Source organism: Corythoichthys intestinalis, chromosome 20 (genome assembly GCF_030265065.1).
Source record: "Corythoichthys intestinalis isolate RoL2023-P3 chromosome 20, ASM3026506v1, whole genome shotgun sequence".
In the NCBI taxonomy this organism is placed as follows: Eukaryota; Metazoa; Chordata; class Actinopteri; order Syngnathiformes; family Syngnathidae; genus Corythoichthys; species Corythoichthys intestinalis.
In genome coordinates this window covers 28,961,199-28,981,917 of record NC_080414.1, presented here as the reverse complement: position 1 = coordinate 28,981,917, position 20,719 = coordinate 28,961,199, and the positions used below count along the sequence as shown (strand labels likewise).

The 20,719-nt window shown below is 39.8% G+C and overlaps 1 protein-coding gene across 4 annotated transcripts in view; it reads left to right on the top strand.

The window, feature by feature from the left end:
- adarb2 (adenosine deaminase RNA specific B2 (inactive)) overlaps positions 1-20,719 on the top strand; it is a 615,589-nt gene that overhangs the window by 326,277 nt on the left and 268,593 nt on the right. The window lies entirely within an intron of this gene.

Here is a 20,719-nt window from a genome sequence, read left to right as displayed (position 1 = left end):
AAACATACTGCATACCATTTGCAGCCACCACTGACAGTCATGGTTGCCCAACTTCCCATCATGCATTTGGGCGGAACAAGAGACATTATTTTTCCTAACACGTCTAATCGAACACAAAGCAGAACATATTGCATACCATTTGCGGCCACCACTGACAGTCATGGTTGTCCAGCTTCCCATCATGCATTTGGACGGAGCAGGAGACATTCTTTTTCTTAACACGCCTAATTGAACAAAACGCAGAACATACTGAATACCATTTGCAGCCACCGCTGACAGTCAAGGCTGCCCAACTTCCCATCATGTACTTGGGCGGAATAGTTAAGTCGCTACAGTATCATTTAGTGAAAGTACAACAAAAATAATATTTCTATCTCTCAAAAAAATAATGTTCACGGAAAGAAAAGCACTCAATGCAAAGAGAACTGGCATTCCCAATCAAAATAGCTATGCAAAGTACACATAAAACTTACTCAGACTTTGCCTTGGCTAGATCTCTAATTAATTTAAAACTCGCCATTGATTGAAATTGATTTTTCAATCACTACTGTACGTAGTGAAAGACACTGTGGAAGAACAGCAGGGAGCCCGATGTGACGTCACCGCTCGGCGACATCAACAATGGCGAGCTATTAATTTAATTTTTTGATTGAAAATTTTACAAATTTTATTAAAACTGAAACATTAAGAGGGTTTTAATATAAAATTACTAGTACTCAAATGTATCTTTTAAGAACTACAAGTCTTTTTATTAGTGGATCCCTTTGACAGAAGGAATGCTAATAACGTTAATGACATCTTGTGGATTTATTGTTATAATAAACAAATACAGTACTTATGTACAGTATGTTGAATGTTTATGTCCGTCTTGTGTCTTATCTTTCCATTCCAACAATAATTTACAATAAAATATGGCATATTTTAGAGATGGTTTGAGTGCGATTAATTACTATTAATTCATTTTTAAGCTGTGATTAACTTGATTAAAAATTTTAATCGTTTGACAGCCCTAGAACACAATGAAGAAGAAGCCATATGAAGCGTGTGTCTGTGCATTGCAATTTGATTTCAACCATGGACACTGTGCGGCGGCGCTCAAAAATTTGGCCCAACTTCACATACAAAAATGACCAGTCAGCTTAGTGCAACATTTGCAAGGCAAGGCAAGGCAACACAGCGATATCATGCAAAGGTGGCTGCACAACCAATATTTGACACACTGGGCCTGTCCTCGAACCAGTCAGAACCAGATAAGTAAAAAAATAAATTACGTCTGCTTTTCTTCCCGACCTCGGATTAAGCGATGGATGGATGGATGGATGGATGGATGGATGGATGGATGGATGGATGGATGGATGGATGGATGGATGGATGGATGGATGGATGGATGGATGGATGGATGGATGGATGGAATAAGTTGTATTATTACATCGGGCTAATGAAGCTATATAAGTAGCTTCGTACTTTACTAGCGCGTTGCCGTTAAAATCAACAGTATTAAAAGCATCTTTTGTTTCAGAATCGGTTTTACAAATAAGGAAATCATTATTTTGCCTCATATAAATCAAATTATAATCAATAGAAGAATTTATACTAATACTTCGTCGTAGCTCCCAGCTAAGGTACATGTACGTATGTAAAGTACGTAGCGGCTCACAGCTACTTTACCCCTACATAATATTTGTGACTTTTTCTCGCTTTCTCATATTTATGCAGTCAAGCTTCATCTACACCCAGTGAACGCGTGTTCTCCACTGCAGGAGACACTATCTGTCCAGAACACTCACGCTTACTGCCTGAGAAGGCAGATATAAGCATTTATCTCAACAAAAACTGTTTCTGATTGTATACTGTACCCACTGCTAATATGGATTGGATTTTACAAGTTGTTTTTTTGTTTGTTTGATATTCTGCACCAGGTTAACCCATTAGTGGGAGCTCAATAACATGTTAAAAATGCCGGCAGCATAAGACACTCTAAAACAGGCAAAAAATATGTGTAAATGTTTCCTCCGTGAGCTGTTGAGCAATAAACATCTGTGTGAAAGTGCACTCCTCTGGAAAGAAACTTCATCATATTCAAGTTTAAAGACTGATATGTATATGGCGGAAAACGCTCAGGTGACTTGAAGTTCCTCTATCGGACCCCCAATTTGGCCAATTTTCAAAATTGTCCTATATGCATGTGTGATACATCATTGGAAAGCTTAAAATCTCAATTTTCTGGGGGATGAAATATTTTGAACAGGAGGGCATTTAAATTTTTTTTTTTTTTTTTTGAACAGCAAAACCCTTACTGGAGGCCAGAGCACGCAAGAGCAGAATTAAAGACGCCACGACTTTAACGAGATATCGCGTACCTATTTTCGAGCCAAAAACTCCATGTAGCATGTATCACCGAATGTCAAGACATGGCTGTGAATGGCCACAGCCGGATTTTTGGGCTATTTTAAGGATGAAACATGGTAATATAACAAGGGTCGCAATGCAGAAATCACAGACATCAAGGAGTGGTCGAGATCTTCATTTTCATATATTTACCCTTTTAAACTTTTTTTTTTCCATTTTTCTTTGTTTGGATCGATTATTTATCATCTAAAATATTGGGGAAAATGCAACAGTAACGAAAAAATTACAATTAAGCGATAGTTATGAGGTAGATATCCGTGAGTTTTTTACAGACGCCAATTTTTTCATTGTGACGTAATTTGTTTAAAAGTTTAAAATATGCGAATGAATAATTTTTAAAGTCTTTTTTTTTTTTTTCAAACTAAATATTAGACATCAATTAATGATTCTAAGCTAAAGATGACAGGCATTTCAAATAATACGATTACTTACCTTCTTTTTATGGCTGGGTTGAAACTACAGCGGATGTGCGACGTCTGTAAACGGGGGTTTCCAGGGTAGAACGGACAAATTAAAAATAGTTTGTGGGCTAATGCGCCACGAATCTGCTATGGCAGCATATACACATATTGTATTATCAAACACAACAGTTCTTTTGGCTTAAAATACAGCAGTTTATTTTAAAGAAGGGTGCAAGAGCAGAAACTGCTTTTTCAGCCTTGTCTGTGTTTTCCGCCATATACAAGTTAAAATTGCCCTGTGAGGAATTCTAAGTTAATTGAAAAATCATATAATTTTATAAAACTACATTGCCAACCCTACTGGTCATATTAGTCACCCTCAGCCAGGCCCTAATTTGTTTCGCCACCTGATAAGTCTGTGATGAAAGTTTCCTTTTTGCACATGTCTACATGAATCGTACTTTGTTGAACCCTGGGCAGAAAGGTTCTAAATGGCAAGTGTCTATCGAGAAGACTGTAAAGAAATGAAAGGCAGTTGAGGACTAGGCAAAGAAAAAATGTAGATTAAGCTAATTGATACATGTCTTGTCCCACCCACCACACATGCAAAATGGGTGTCCCATATCCTGCTGTCACCGACTTATCTTGGTTATCCCAAAGCTGGGAAAAATAGGTTTCAAGGTTGCACATTTTATTTGACAATCCACTGCAATCCTTCTACATATACAACATTACGTTAAGTACATCATGAGATAGTACACTTATTCATGGCATGATACAGTTTGTATCCAAAGTTGGCTGGGCAAAAGTAGCAGAATTGTCAGTAGTTGTTGTTGTTCTTTTTTTATTAAGACGGCACGCTCTCGTGGGAGGAAGTGGAAATGCAGAGGAAACTACGGCAGCTTTGATCAACCAAAATGATGAGGTTTTTTAAAACCTAATGTACCAATTTGAACGTTTTAAACAACGTTTTGACTGAAAAAGTTGGTTTCGGTTCAAAATCGTTTGATCGAACAATCTGGTAATGGGAAGTTTATTTTCCTGGAAACCACTGCAATTTGTTAAGACAAACAGAATGACAGAATAAAAATAACTGGTGGGATGGAGGTGGTCATTTGCAAATGAAACGTAAAGTGCGGGTATCAATCAATCAATCAATCAACTTTATTTGTATAGCACATTTAAAAATCCGCCAAGGAGACCAAAGTGCTTTACATAGCAAAACACATAAATATAAATAAATCTCCGCACACGATCCACTTACTTTGAAGCTCTTCAGCAAGAACCCTCTAGTGAAGTGCAGGTTTACTGTTAAAATCATCTTCAGATCAGTACGGAAAAGTATGTTACAGTATAAGAGGAAATTATATGTAAAACTATATTACAAAGAAAAGTAACACAGTACATGGACATTTTTATTAGTTTTATAATTTTGGCATATACTTTAGTCATAATGAAGCACTAATTCTTATGAAGGGAAAGTGATTATTCAATTTTATCAGGTTTACTTTCAGTTCTCTGCTCTTCTATGACAAGATAATGCTACAAAATTTAATATTAGTAAATGGCGCAAAATTTCAACAACAGGTAAGCATGATTCCTGCACCTATTTCAAAATCAAATCCAATTTATCTTGATGTCTTAGCATGCAGCAGACAGAACCTTGTTTAAACACCATTTAGTTGATGAAAGAGCTGTTGTCAGGGAAAGAAGCTTCATTGGAGAAAACTGTGGATACTTATTATTATTAATTTGTCAAACCAGTCATGGTTAGCCTAGAATCATTTTAATGTAGTTCTGTGAAGGTTTTTTAACATAAAGCCGGCAGGCATCTGCAAATGATTTACAAATAAAGAAAATCAAAAGCTGCTTTCGCATTGTAGGAGCTATTCCCAGTTCGGAGAACCTTTTAGAGGGACGATGACGTCATTTGGCTTGTTTGCACATTAAGGAACTAGGCACCAGGAACTTCCAGTTCCAGGAACCATTTTCGTATCTACACTGAGGTAGCGATTTTCAGTGGGGCCGTAGGACTCGATTACGTGGGTGGTTGTTGATTTGCTGAAATCAATAGCTACGCCCATTCCATACTTGCGCGTCTCGAGGAGCAGCCATATTTAAAAATAAAAAACTACCCTGTGGTCATACTGTTCTTGTGTTGTCTCGTCATTAGATGCTGGATTTGCTCACTGATGGAAACATCCCTTCAAACATGCAAGAATTGCCGCTGTGTCCTCTCAATTTTGTAGTTTTCCGTTCAGCTTAGTTTATGCGGTTTTATTTTGCCAGAGGTGGGTGTGGCGAGTAAATAATATGTCACTGGCACAGAAAACAACTTCACTGCATTTGGTATCAGACGCAGTACATAAACACGACTGCCTGGAGAATTATAGTTCCTATAATACTGTAGAGGCCTATAGTTATAGGAACTAAGTACATGTAGTCCCTGGGTTATGATGTACCCAACTTTCACGATTTCGACTTTATGACGCCGGAGTCTCGTTGGGCATTTCGTCTCCAGTCGTTTTTTTTTTTTTCTTTAGTTGTGGAACAGTAACCCCTTTTTTATCCCTCTAAATTCCTTTGTAATGTTATGTGGGATTTACCTGTCTCATGGCTTTCAGACATGACACGGAGACGTACCGGGAATTACCCGAGCTGGACACTTTTAGACCTGTGCCTAGTTGACGACTCGGCGCTCTCTGTGCGGGGAAGGGCGGGGGACAGGATTTTATAACCTAGACATTGCGTCATTTTTGTCCGACATTGGCACCAAAATAAGCCACACATATACAAAGATGGACGATGGACTGTCTATTCTTGGCTCTAAGATTCAGTATGAATTTAATTTTGATGTGTTTCCAGTTTAATTTTGCTATTTTAAATTTGGCATGTTGGTAATTGCGATGTTTGTTTACCGCTTGACTATCTGCGAAGAACGAGTAAATGTCAATCGGCCCGCCATGATTTACACATCATCGCTCTTCGCACTGTGACCCAGGAATTAACCGGCTGCTTCCATACATGCTGCATCCCGGTTAATGTCCGTGTTAGTCGACCCGCGAAATTGCTTTCAGACATAAGAACTACCCGTTTTAATCCCGGGATTTAACCGGAGTTCAGCGTATGTCTGAAAGGGGCTAGTGTCCCGTCCAGCCACTTTTCAGCATTGATGGTATGCACAATATCTTATTTGTTACTTTATCAATATGATGTATAATAAATGTTTTTGGATAGTTATTTTGAGATTTAAGGGGTATTTAGGTGTACTTAAATGGTTAATTCCAAATTGTGTTGAAATTCCAGTTATGTCACCACCGTAGGAATGGAACACTTTTGTAACCCGGGGACCAGCTGTTCTCAGGTTGCTACAGTCCGAAAGAGGCTATAGGTAAGGGTGCAACTTCATCTGACTGCGACTTGATGTTCCAAGCCACTAAGGAATAGAATGGATGAAACAAGGAACCGTAATGCTCAATTGCCAGCAAGAAACTAGAAATTAGTTTTCAATAAATTTGCAGGGTTCAAAGAGAGAGAGAAGGTGCTAGTAGTTAAAAAAATGATATAACATATTTTAACAAAAAACACCTGCTAGCACAATTTTTTCATGTTGTCAATTTACCTGCTTCTCAGTCATTGGAACCATTTCCAAAAAGAACTTTTTTCCGTCTTTTTAAACGCCACAGTAAACATTTCATATGAACTCCAAGCAGGTGTTTGCTTACCTTTAAATGCATAATTCAAACAGCATATGGTATTATTAGGGGATCTGAGCAAGTGACAAGTATAGTCAGTGTTAATTTATGCATTGCTGCTTCGCCTTGTCACCGCTCTTGAGCTCCAAGGATTTTACTTCCATCGTAAAGAGGAAGGAGGAGTGAAGAAATAACATAGGAAATGTGACTGTAATGCAGCTTGCAAGTGCAAGCGTGGATTTTCTACTTGCTCTCTGACCAAATCCCACCATTTCAGGAGATTAACCCCAGCATGCGATAAATGTTCGTCTTCCTCTTCCCCTCCAATTGAAGCAAGGAACTCCAGAAGCCACCGTGGCATGTAAGATAAAAAATGATCACCTAATTCACTCAAGCACAAAATACAATTCTGGTGAGTAGAGTCAAAAGTGGGCAGAAGTTGCCAGCCCGTTGCTCGGAATGTCCTTCATTCAATTATTATTAAACAAAGTACTTATTCAAACAGACCCGTGCTTAGAAAATAAGTTGTGGCACTGTAATTTTCTATGGAAATTCTTCTTTTTCTTTAGCCTGTGGAATTAATTGCATTGTTCTGTGCTTTTGACTACTCATAACGTACCTCACATGTGGCAGCTACTGCTGTTGATTGCTGAAGGTGCCCTCTACAGATTGCTGGTACGCACTAAGCCACTTAAAATGAGCTGCTTAAAAGTAGAAATGATTGCCCCCAACTACAGAGTAATACAGGGATTTTCTATGTCACAATTTGACTTTGTGATTTTTTTTTTTTTCTTTAATTTAAGGTCCTTTTTGTTCTTGGACTCTTAATAGTTCTCTTAGCACAGGTAATTTTGCGTCCAATCAAATTGAAATTGAAGTTTACACTCAGGATATATTAAGTAATTATTTAATTACAGTGGGGCAAATAAGTATTTAGTCAACCACCAATTGTGCAAGTTCTCCTTCTTGGAAATATTAGAGAGGCCTGTAATTGTCTACATGGGTTAACCTCAACCATGAGAGACAGAATGTGTGTGTGTGTGTGTGTGTGGGGGGGGGGGGGGTCATATTGTTTGATTTTTAAAGAATATTTCCAAATTAGAGGGGAAAATGTGTATCTGGTTACCTACAAACAAGCAAGATTTCTGGCTGTCAAAGATGTCTAACTTCTTCTAATGAGGTCTAACGAGGCTCCACTCGTTACCTGTATTAATGGCACCTGTTTTAACTCATTATCGGTAAAAAAGACACCTGTCCACAATCTCAGTCAGTCACACTCCAAACTCCACTATTGCCAAGACCAAAGAGCTGTCGAAGGACACCAGAGACAAAACTGTAGACCTGCACCAGGCTGTGAACACTGAATCTGCAATTGGTAAAACGCTTGGTGTAATGTAATCAACTGTGGGAGCAATTATTAGAAAATGGAAGACATACAAGACCATTGATAATCTCCCTTGATATTGGGTTCCATGCAAGATCTCACCCCGTGGCGTCAAAATGATAACGACAGCGGTTAGAAAAAATCCCAGAACCACACGGGGGGACCTAGTCAATGACCTACAGAGAGCTGGGACCATAGTAAGAAAGGCTACTATCAGAAACACAATGCGCCGCCAAGGACTCAAATCCTGCACTGCCAGACGTGTCCCCCTGCTGAAGCCAGTACACGTCCAGGCCCGTCTGCGGTTCGCTATAGAGCATTTGGATCCAGAAGAGTACTGGGAGAATGTGTTATGGTCAGATGAAACCAAAATAGAACTTTTTGGTAGAAACACAGGTTCTCCTGTTTGGAGGAGAAAGAATACTGAATTGCATCCGAAGAACACCATACCCACTATGAAGTATGGGGGTGGAAACATCATGCTTTGGGGCTGTTTTTCTGCAAAGGGACCAGGATGACTGATCTGTGTAAAAGAAAGAATGAATGGGGCCATGTATCGAGAGATTTTGAGTGAAAATCTCCTTCCATTAGCAAGGGCATTGAAAATGAGACGTGGCTGGGTCTTTCAGCATGACAATGATCACAAACACACAGCCAGGGCAACAAAGGAGTGGCTTCGTAAGAAGCATTTCAATGTAATGGAGTGGTCTAGCCAGTCTCCAGATCTCAACCCCATAGAGAAGCTGTGGAGGGAGTTAAAAATCTGTTTTGCCCAACGACAGCCCCAAAACATCACTGCTCTAGAGGAGATCTGCATGGAGGAATGGGCCAAAATACCAGCATCAGTGTGTGAAAAGCTTGTGAAGAGTTGCAGAAAAAGTTTGGCCTCCGTTATTGCCAACAAAGGGTACATATCAAAGTATTGAGATTAACTTTTGGTATTGACCAAATACTTATTTCCCACCATGATTTGCAAATAAATTATTTAAAAATCAAACAATGTGATTTTCTGTTTTTTTTTTCCATATTCTGTCTCTCATGGTTGAGGTTTACCCATGTTGACAATTACAGGCCTCTCTAATATTTCCAAGTGGGAGAACTTGCACAATTAGCGGTTGACTAAATACTTATTTGCCCCACTGTACATAAAGTCACATTTAAAAAAGAGGCTAAGGTAACTTTGACTTCTTTATCAGTGTTTTTGGCAGCTCTTTTAATTTTTGTCTTTTGGACTTACCTTAGTCATTTCAAAAGGTGTTCTGTAAAATTCAAAGGTTTTTGTTTTAAAATTAAATAAAGATTTCCTACAATATCAAGCAAACATTGATAAAGGTGTACATGTTGTAGCGTCTACAAGGACAACGCCAACTTGGTGATGATAATACTCTCTCAGCAGGAAGTATAGTACATTATTTTCAATAATGATACCCACCTGGACGCCACAAACTGAATATTTAAAAAAAAAAAAAAAGATTGTCCGGCAATCGTCACGCTAAATGCTAATGCTAACGCTACGAGTTCCATTTAGTGTGTGATGATCACTCTAATTTTTCATGTGTCTGAGCAGACACACAAGCTCCCTGAGCACACTGAGGACCACTGTGAGCAACATCAAACGTGTACGCTGTAGCCACACAGCAGTATCATGTCTGTTCAAAAGCTTGGATCATAGCAGCTTACATGGCTTATTAAAAGAATGAGCAGTTTCACTGCTTGTTCTTCCATTTGTACATACTCCTACAGCCATTACATCTTAAAAAAAACACATTTCTAATTTTACTTTGGCTTGATGAGTGTAGTATCGCAGCCCGATCCTGTCGCCATGATAAGCGGTTAGCATTTGCGTCTCTTAACTCCGCTGCACTGTTGTTTGCTAGATAACCTGCACGGCGTGTATGGGCAGGGCACATATGTGCAACACTGTCAATGCTGTGATTGGGTGCGTAGCATAAAGTGAACTGTATTGTATTATAGGCTAGACACCTGTTGAACATTGAGTTATGTTATAAAATGGTTACAGAAAACAATCTTGTTTGTCTAATTAACTAGATTACAGTAATTTCCCCGAATACAATGCGCACCCGTGTATAACGTGCACCCCAATTTTCCTTGTAAAATCTAGGGAAATTATTGTACCCTTGTATAACGTGCACCCTAATTTTAGCACCAATAAATAGAACAATACAAGAAAACAGAGCTCGTGTACAGATACAGAAATGTCATTTTACTGACTGGTGAAACACAGCACAAGCATAGCACATTGGTAGTGCAAAACATTACCGTAAACTGACAATGTGTACGGTAATAATATGATCTGACAACTTCTCCAATTTACCATAATCCAGGAGAAAACAAAACAGATGTGACTTTTCTTTTAAAGGCTGCTGTATAACTTGCTCGTTTCATCATGATGAATAAATGTTTCTTCCATGGATTGATACGGTAAAATAAAAGTGAGGACTGAAGTTGGAAATCGGAAAGAGCACATCGCTGTAGACCGTAACAAGAGGAACTATTGTTATTTAGGTTTGAGTTTCCCGAGGGACCGATATAGTTGACGGACACAGAAAGTCTGCGTTGTGCTATGTTTGTTATGGTCCAAGTTGCAATAACGTTGACTCAAATGAGTTCAAGAAACTAAATTCTGTGCTTTATGAAGAGTGAAAAAAGCAGAATTTAACACGGACGAAATCATTCGACCAATCAGAGTGAAGTATTACCGAAACAAAATAGTGACGTCATGTACTGTAATGGTCGGCAACGGATCGCCGCATACGTTTTCTTCAACACAACATGGCCGTGTCAATCTTTTAAAAATCGGTCTTTATAAATAATATATATATATTTCAGTCTCCATCCCTGTACCTGTGTATGATGCGCACCATGATTTTACAAGTTGACTGGGGGGGAAAAAAGTGAGCGTTATATTCGGGAAATTATGGTATATCAATTCTAAAATGACCCAGGTCACACACCTCACAAATACAGTATAAACAATCCTGGTTTAGTAACCAGCCAATGGAAGCGTCAATAGGAATTTTGCGCTGAAACATCACTGCGGCGAGATAGTGTTCCTAGTGACGCTACAATATGTATGTTTAATTTTATTTTGTGCACTGCTTAGATTTTTACTGTGCGCTGAGTATGTGCAAGCAGTCTGCGATTGGGCTTGGGCGCAGCTTAGGGGGAACATTGCTCAGCACAGACCTTTAAAGGCTAAAGTATATGTTTCAAAACAAGCAAGTCTGGATAGGACACCGGTTAGTGGGGGGGGGGGGGGGGGCAGCACGTCGCATGATTGGCACAACTCACAACACTGTTACGATGTAGGCTAACTACTCGTACAATAACGAATTGTCACATATTGTATCGTTAACATATGACGAAACTCTAGGCCATTTTCGTCTCATTCTCGTCTCATCAGACGAAAACTGGAAGTCGTCTACTTACGTTTCAGTCTCTCAAGACACGTTTTTAGTTCGTGATTATCTCATCATATTTTCGTTATCGTTGTTGAAAACAAAGTTAAATATTAAATATTAAAAGTTGTTGGATGATGACACTACTCCCACTTCTCCTTTAGCTGATCACTACTGGCACAAGCCCTTAACACTTCATTTAAAACCTCACTGGGAGATGTTTAATATTTAGAGAAAACATTCAAAACTCCTGTACCTGCCAAAAGTTGTCTTTAATTATCCATTAGCTCTAGCGTTTGTGTACCTCCACCATCTCCTATTTTTATTTCTGTGTTTATCTATGTCTCACTCACTGGCAAACACCTTTAATTTATCTGAAGAATCCCACGATAAAGATGTGTATGCATTGTTAGCAAGATAACTGCAAGAAGTGATCCAAAAAAGCCAGTTGTCACAATAAATGTATGAATTTCCGGAGAACCGAATAAATGTGATGAATGAATGTTTTTCCAATGGGTTTTTCTTTTGCCAAATACCTCCTACACAACTGAATAATGCATATGGAAAAAGTGTTGAACTAATTAAAGTCTGCCAACCCACCTTTGTCAAAAAAATTTTTTTTTCCTCCGACATAAGCTAATGAGCCCATTGGTCACGCAGGGACCAGCAGTCTGTAGCGGAGGAGGTGAGTGATACTGAGTGAGTGAGTAAGTGGGTGGGTTATGATTATGATTAGAACCTGTGGGTCACAAGGGCTCATTGAATTTCCATCAATGCCCACAGGCTGAGTTCCAGCCAAGGCGTCTTTTTGCAAATTCGGTGCACACATAGTGGCAATAGGCAGAGGTACTGTATGCATTTGAATATTACTACTGATGAGGAAAATACATAAATGCCCCATCTTGTTGGCAGAGCCTGTTGTTGACCGTCCCTGCGGAATGTTGAATGTATGCCACCACTGGGCTGGCCTGCATCCTTCTGATAAAAGGAGGGAAAAATTACACAGGCTTTCTCTGGCCAGACACAAACATATTCATTAGTGAGCAATGACTATGTTAGTTGAAATGTCACGGGGCCAAACTGTCTCTCGAAGCTAATGACCTACAAGTCTGTCTTAGATAGTGCTATAATATTCTGACGTTAGAGTTTATTTACACACGTTTGCTAGAAATTGGAAAGACACTTGTTATGTCACTAACTGAATAAGGACACGTTATTGACACATAAAAACAATTTGTTTATTCAACTCACTTCAATCATTGAACAACCAATAGTAATGGTAATTGAATCTTTGTAGGTATGTTCTCAGCAGACTTGTTTGATAGTGAAACTTGATCTGTAGAAATTCTATCTTAGATATATAGTTAGATAGAGGGGTTAGGTTGTGGGGCATTTGTAACAGTAATAAATAAGGATGTCCCGATCGCATATTTTTGTACCGGAGTCCGAGTCACCGGATTTTAAGAATCTGCCGATAGTCACGATCCAATTTTTTTTAAATACCCTATATATACAGTATATGTATATATATATATATATGTGTATAGGCCGAGGACTAGTGAGCATCAGAGCCACGATCCAGGAGGAAACTACATCCCTCCAAGAGTACATCATGAAAATAATCCCCAGTGATGACCTGCTCGGTGAATGCCTCAGGCAACAGAAGCCCAATAAAGAGGAGGACCCTGAGGAGCTATCATGGATGGACAAGCCCCTGCATGGTGTGTACCACCGACAAATTGAGGAGGTAGCTCACATGGGAAAAACATACCAGTGGCTGGAAAAGGCCGGACTGAAAGACAACACGGAGGCACTGATGGTAATGGTAAATGGTGTTATATTTATATTGATCATGGCAGCACAAGAATAGGCCCTTAACACAAGAGCAATAGAGGCCTGGGTCTATCACACCAGACAGGACCCCAGGTGCAAGCTATGCAAAGAGGCCCCTGAGACAGTCCAGCACATCACAGCGGGGTGTAAGATGCTAGCAGGCAAGGCATACATGGAACGACATAACCAGGTAGCAGGCATAGTGTACAGGAACATCTGTGCCGAGTACAGACTGAAAGTAAAGGGGCCGAATAATATTGCACGCCCCACTTTTCAGTTTTTTATTTGTTAGGTGGGCAACACCTCCGAAGGTGGTCGAGAACAACCGAGCCAAGATCCTGTGGGACTTCCAGACTTCCAGATCCATACAGACAAACTGGTGATGGCCAACCAGCATGACATAGTGGTGGTGGATAAACATCAGAAGACAGCACTAGTGATAGATGTAGCAACATCAGGAAAAAAGAACATGAAAAGCTGGAAAAATATCAAGGGCTGAAGGAAGAGTTGGAGAAAATGTGGGGAGTGAAGGCAAGAGTGGTGCCAGTAGTGATCGGGACACTAGGGGCAGTAACCTCCAAGCTGGGTGCATGGCTCCAACAGATACCAGGAACAACGTCCGACGACTCCATTCAGAAGAGCGCAATCCTAGGGACAGCTAAGATCCTGCACAGGAACCTCAAGCTCCCAGGCCTCTGGTAGAGGACCCGAGCTTGAAAGGAGAGACCATACCGCCCAGGTGGGCGGGACAACGATTTTTTTCAATATATCTTTTATATTTTATATATATATGTACAGTAAATATATATATATATATATATATATATATATATATATATATATATATATATATATAGGGGTTGGACAAAATAATGGAAACACCTAACATTTTGCGTCATAATCATTGAACATACTGTAATTGTTATAGGCATGATAAACATTCTAATGAAGTTGAGCATCTTGTATGGTCAGCATAATCCCCAGACCTCAACATTATTGAGCATTTATGTTCAGTTTTAACGATTCAATTAACACGTCAATATCCATCGCCATTGTCTCTAAAGTAGTTATTTTAATAGAAGAATGGCTTAAAATTCATTTGGAAACAATTCACAAGTTGTATGAATCAATACCTTGGAGAATTGATGCAGTAATTGTCGCAAAAGGCAGACCTACACCATATTAAATTAGTTTAGCTGTTTTTTTTTTTTTTTTAAGGTGTTTCCATTATTTTGTCCAACCCCTGTATATAGCTGGCCAAAAGAGTTCAGACCACAGATGTGAAACTGCAGAAACTGCTCACCATGCACGGAGGGTTCCACCCCAAATCCAGTATCCACAGGCTATACGCTAAATGCAAGGAGGGAGGCTGAGGGTTAGTAAGCATCAGGACCACCATCCAAGACGAATCATCCAAGCTACACGAATACATCATGAAGATGACCCCAAGAGATGAAGCAATTAGTGAATGTTTTAGGCACTAGAAACTGGAAAATGAGGAGTTGGAGGAACCATCATAGGAGGAAGAAAACCTGCATGGAATGTACCACTGACAGATAACTGAAGTGGCATATATGAACAAGTCCAACCAATGTTTGGAGAGGGCTGGACTGAAAGATAGCACAGAGGCGCTAATCATTGCAGCACATGAGCAGGCCTTGAGCACCGCAGCAATAGAAGCCCAGATATACTGTACCACACGAGGCAGGATCTCAGGTGCAGAATTTGCAAAGAGGCCCCTGAAACAGTCCAACACATAATAGCAAGGTGTAAGATACTGGCAGGAAAAGTATACATGAAACCCCATAACCAAGTAGCCAGTATAGTGTACAGAAACATCTGTGCAGAGTTTGGACTGGAGAACCGTAGATTGCAATAGGAAATACCTCCCAAGGTGGCGGAAAATGAGAGGGCTAAGATCCTATGGGACTTCCGGACACAGACTGATAAGATGGTCGTGGCCAACCAACCGGACATCGTGATAGATAAGCAGCAGAAGACAGCCGTTGTGATCGATGTAGCCATCCCCAACGATGGCAATATCAGGAAAAAGGAACACGTGAAACTCGAGAAATACCTAGGGCTAAAGAAGAGCTGGAGAAAGCCTGGAAGGTGAAAGCAACAGTGGGACTGGAGTTTGAGATGGACAGCCACCCACCCTACCAGTTGGAGATGAGGGAAGATATATATACAGTTGTGGTCAAAAGTTTACATACACTTGTGAAGAACATAATGTCATGGCTCTCTTGAGTTTCCAGTTATTTCTACAACTCTGATTTTTCTCTGATAGAGTGATTGGAACAGATACTTCTTTGTCACAAAAAACATTCATGAAGTTAGATTCTTTTATGACTTTATTATGGGTGAACAGAAAAAGTGATCAAATCTGCTGGGTCAAAAATAAACATACATAGATCTGAAAAAGCGAATAATTGACTTGAACAAGTCAGGAAAGTCACTTGGAGCCATTTCAAAGCAGCTGCAGGTCCCATGAGCAGCAGTGCAAAGAATTGTTTGTAAGTATAAAGTGCATGGCATTGTTTTGTCACTGCCACGATCAGGAAGAAAACGCAAACTATCACCTGCTTGTGAGAAAATTGGTCAGGAGGGTGAAGATTCAACCGAGAATCACCAAAAAGCAGATCTGCCAAGAATAAGAAGCTGCTGGAACACAGGTGTCAGTGTCCACAGTCAAGTGTGTTTTGCATCTCCATGGACTGAGAGGCTGCCGTGCAAGAAGGAAGCCCTTGTTCCAAAAGCGGCACCTTAAGGCTCGACTGAAGTTTGCTGCTGATCACATAGACAAAGATAAGACCTTCTGGAGGAAAGTTCTGTGGTCAGACCAAACAAAAATCGAGCTGTTTGGCCACAATGCCCAGCAATATGTTTGGAGGAGAAAAGGTGAGGCCTTTCACCCCAAGTACACCATGCCTACCGTCAAGCACGGTGGTGGTAGTTTTATGCTGTGGGGCTGTTTTGCTCCCAATGGAACTGGTGCTTTACAGAGAGTAAATGGGATAATGAAGAAGGAGGATTACCGTCAAATTCTTCAAGATAACCTAACGTCATCAGCCCGAAGATTGGGTCTTGGGCGCAGTTGGGTGTTCCAACAGGACAATGACCCCAAACACACATCAAAAGTGGTAATGGAATGGCTAAATCAGGCTAGAATTAAGGTTTTCGAATGGCCTTCCCAAAGTCCTGACTTAAACCCCATTGAGAACTTGTGGACAATGCTGAAGAAACAAGTCCATGTCAGAAAGCCATCAAATCTAACTGAACTGCACCAATTCTGTCAAGAGGAGTGGTCAAAGATTCGACCAGAAGCTTGCCAGAAGCTTGTGAATGGCTACCAAAAGCGCCTAATTGAAGTGAAATGGCCAAGGGACATGTTACCAAATATTAGCGCTGCTGTATGTATATTTTTGACCCAGCAGATTTGATCACTTTTTTCTGTTCACCCATAATAAAGTCATAAAAGAACCAAACTTCATGAATGTTTTTTGTGACAAAGAAGTATCTGTTCCAATCACTCTATCGTTTTTAGTGTTATATTTTTGTAGTCGCGTAACAGTAGCCCCAATCAGATTTATATCCCGCTAAATTCCTGTGTAAGGTGATGTAGGATTTACTCGTGTCATGGCTTTCAGACATAGGGCGATGTACCAGGAATTACCCGGGTTGGACAATTTCAGACTTGTGCCGTGTTGGCGACTGCGCTCTCTGTGCGTTAAGGGGGGGATTTTATAACCCCGACATTAAGTCATTTCTGGTCGGCCTTAGCAACAAAATAAACTACACATTTCCAAAGATGGACGATGCACTGTCTCTTCCTCGGCTCCAAGATCCAGTAGCAAGCAATTTAATTTCGTTGTTTCCAGTTTAATTTTATATTTACAGTATATTTATATTTTGAAAAGAACAAGAAAACATGTAGTCATCATTTTGAACATACTTTTTACTTAAACTTCATTCATACCTTTTATCTCCCACACTCTTATGTTGTCTTCGGTGATCATCATGGAAAGTGACAGTCCCTCGACCAATGTGATGAGTGGGATTTTGTATTATTGTTCTGTCAGCTCAGTGGTCAAAAAGCAGGAGAGGCGGGGTAATGGTGGTTCCCTGCCTATTCTCGTAACACACCATACCAGTATTCGTTGGACAAATGAGACACTATTTTCGAGTTTCATTATAGTACGGGACAAAGCTCGTCCCTTGAAAGCTCAATACGGTATGCATACTTTTGTTTCTGAATTCGCCACAATTCTTCAAGGGACGGCAAGCAACCCTAGCTACGATGGACGCTAAGATGAGCTGTCTTGTGTATGTTCAGGGAATGATAGGAGTCTGACGAAAGCATGACACTGTTAAAAACTTTCACTGACCACGTAAAATTATATGTGTGTGGTCTGAGGTGCTTGAGTTTGACACCTGTCATATAAAGTACTGTATACTAACTCTGATCAATTCATGTTATCAATTACTTTCTATACTTTTTAGTTCCTCAAATGCACTCACTGATCGAGCCTTTTTTTTTCCCCCACCACGTTCCCTGTTCTCCTCTTGCTGATTTATTCACAGGGCTCAGAGTTCATTTGCCAAGCCCTTTTTTTGTAGATTTAAGAAGACAAACAGTGCTGCAAATCCACCAGAACAGTGCTAGACTAAAGACATTCTGCTCTGTTGCCTGGTTAATCGTAATGAAAACAGTGGCGGATCAGAGCTTAAACCTCGTGTCTTCAGGCACATATCATGCTCAGTGTCTTTGAAGTGTTTGGTGTCTGCCACATGGCCTTAGAGGAAACACTTTCGTCTTTCTAATATATACAGTACACACGCATGTACATGCCAGCATAACAGTGCACGTTAGCTTGAGACAACATTAATCCACATGTCTGCGTTCATGTTATAGTTGGTTACGACTGGCACTTGTGGTTAGTCAAACTTTCACATCAGAGTTATGCAGTCCCACCCACATTATCATACAGGGGGCTGAGATTTGAAGGATAAATCCATCAGAACAGATGATCAGCTGCTGTGCACGAAGCAGTTAACACAACATTGATGCACACAGTCTATGCTTCAGGCAAAAGACTATTAAAGCATATTAGCGCTAACAATGAACTGAAGATAGAACTGCTGGCTGGCCCAGCTTATGCTTGGCGGCGACTCAACTGTTCAGATTTAGAATAACACACAGCTCCAGGAAGCGATATTAAAATCATTTGAAGTCATGGTCGGCCAATTAGTTATTACGTCTTGAGTCAGATATGAAGAACTGCCATGCGCCTACTCTTATTTGTATATTTAGACTTAAAAACAGCTTGTTTGCAACACTGGAAATATTCAGTGCCAACATTATATTGGAGCTGGCAGGTTTCAGAGGCAACACTTAATGCTGTTATAATCTCTTTCGGTAAATATATCTACAAGTCTTGTGTTATGCATTTTAACCAGTCGGGATTTGGTTGAAGCCCAATGGTTCCTCTTGAATCTTTGTCAACAACAATGCAAAGAGAACTGACATTCACAAATCCACAATCAGAATAAATGTGCAAAATCCACATAAAACTTAGTCAGACTTTGAGTCAGTCAAACTCTATTTAAAAATTTTAGCAACTCGTTTAGCTCAACAAATACACTGGATGGCAATATTCTGTCTCAATATACAAACTATGATGCTGGGAGCCATTATCAGGAGTCTTGTTTGTTGTGAAGACAACACTCAAATGAACGTAAATCACAACGGACCCGCACTAAACAGAAAACTACGGCGTCAGTTGAGGGACGAAACACACTCATTGGCTTGATCTCTTATTAATTCAAAACTCACCATTGACACTTTGTGGTGTATCTAAATCACTACCTTACATAGTTAAAGAGCGACACTGTGAAGTATGGCAGCCTGGCCAAAACATGTTCAAAACATTACCATAAACTGACAATATTTACGGTAATAATATAATCTGACAACTTCTCCAATTTACCAGAATCTAGGAGAAAACAAAACAGATGTGACTTTTCTTTTAAAGGCTGCTGTATAACTTGCTCGTTTCATCATGATGAATAAATGTTTCTTCCATGGATTGATACGGTAAAATGAAAGTGAGAACGTAAGTTGGATATCCGTGAGAGCTCATCGCTTTCGAGACGACAGTAGCAATAGGAACTATTGTTATTTGGGTTTGAGTTTCCCGAGGGACAGATATAGTTGACGGACACAGGAAGTCTGTGTGCTTACGTTTGTTATGGTCCGAGTTGCGGAGCTGCAATAAACGTTGACTCAAAGGAGTTCAAGAAACTAAATTCTGTGCTTTATGAAGAGTGAAAAAAGCTGAATTTAACACAGACGAAATTATTCGGCCGATTAGAGAGGAGTATTACCGAAACAAAATGGTGACGTCACGTACCGTAATGGTCGGCAACGGGTCGCCACATACGTTTCTTCAACACAACGTGGCCATGTCAATTAAAAAAAATCGGTTTATATATATATATATATATATATATTTCTGTCTCCATCCATGTACCCGTTTATAATGCACACCATGATTTTACAAGTTGATTTTGGGGGAAAAAGTGTGCGTTATATTCGGGAAATTACGGTAGGTTAGTTTCTGATTTAATATTTTAAAAATTGTATTAAAACGAAAACATTACGAGGGGTTTTAATGTCAAATTGTCATAAATCGTACTAACATTTATCTTTAAGAACTACATGTCTTTCTATCCGTGTTACCCTTTAATACAAGTCGAGAACAGTAAAAAGTAACGACGAAAACTGTCAGGAAAAAAGAGGGAAAAACTGGGCCCAGGGTCCCATTCTGGCAACACGCCTTTCGGCATCCTGAGAAGTGAACACCACTTACGGAAATGTTCAGTCTTTTTGAATGTTCGGTATGCAGGGAAGCAAGTCGGAAGGGCTGTTGGGGTGGTGTTCAGTCGCGTCGCCAGTCTTGGATTGGGCAAGAGGGTTTGTGCATCACTGTTGTCAGGGCAAGAGAGTTGAGGATTTTGCCAGCCTCAGGACAATAGGAGTTCTGAGTGTTCAAATCTAAGATGTGGAGTAGGCATGTGCCGGTATGCGATTTTGATGGTATGATTACAAATTTTTTACGGTATCCCGGTATTTCAATTGTAGCTCTTAAATGTATTTTTTTTAGATTTATAGGTTATTTTTTCCCCATTGAACAGGATTTTTCACAACATATTTGCAAATTGGAACATCAACATGAATATGTTAGAATATCCATCCATCCATCCATCCATCCATCCATCCATCCATCCATCCATCCATCCATCCATCCATCCATCCATCCATCCATCCATCCATCCATCCATCATCTGCCAAAAATAGAAGTTATAGACTAAAACCACAGCCACAATTCAAGTTGCTAAACATTAGAACAAAAATGATTATTTTCCATAAAAAAGTAAACTTTTCAATAAAATTTAATGTATACATATTGGAGGGACTTCACTGACTTTAAAGCTCCATCTCAACACTTTTTGAGGCTTGCTCATTTTGGAGAGAGTAGGCTACTTACTTACAATTCCCAAAGCACTTTACATACC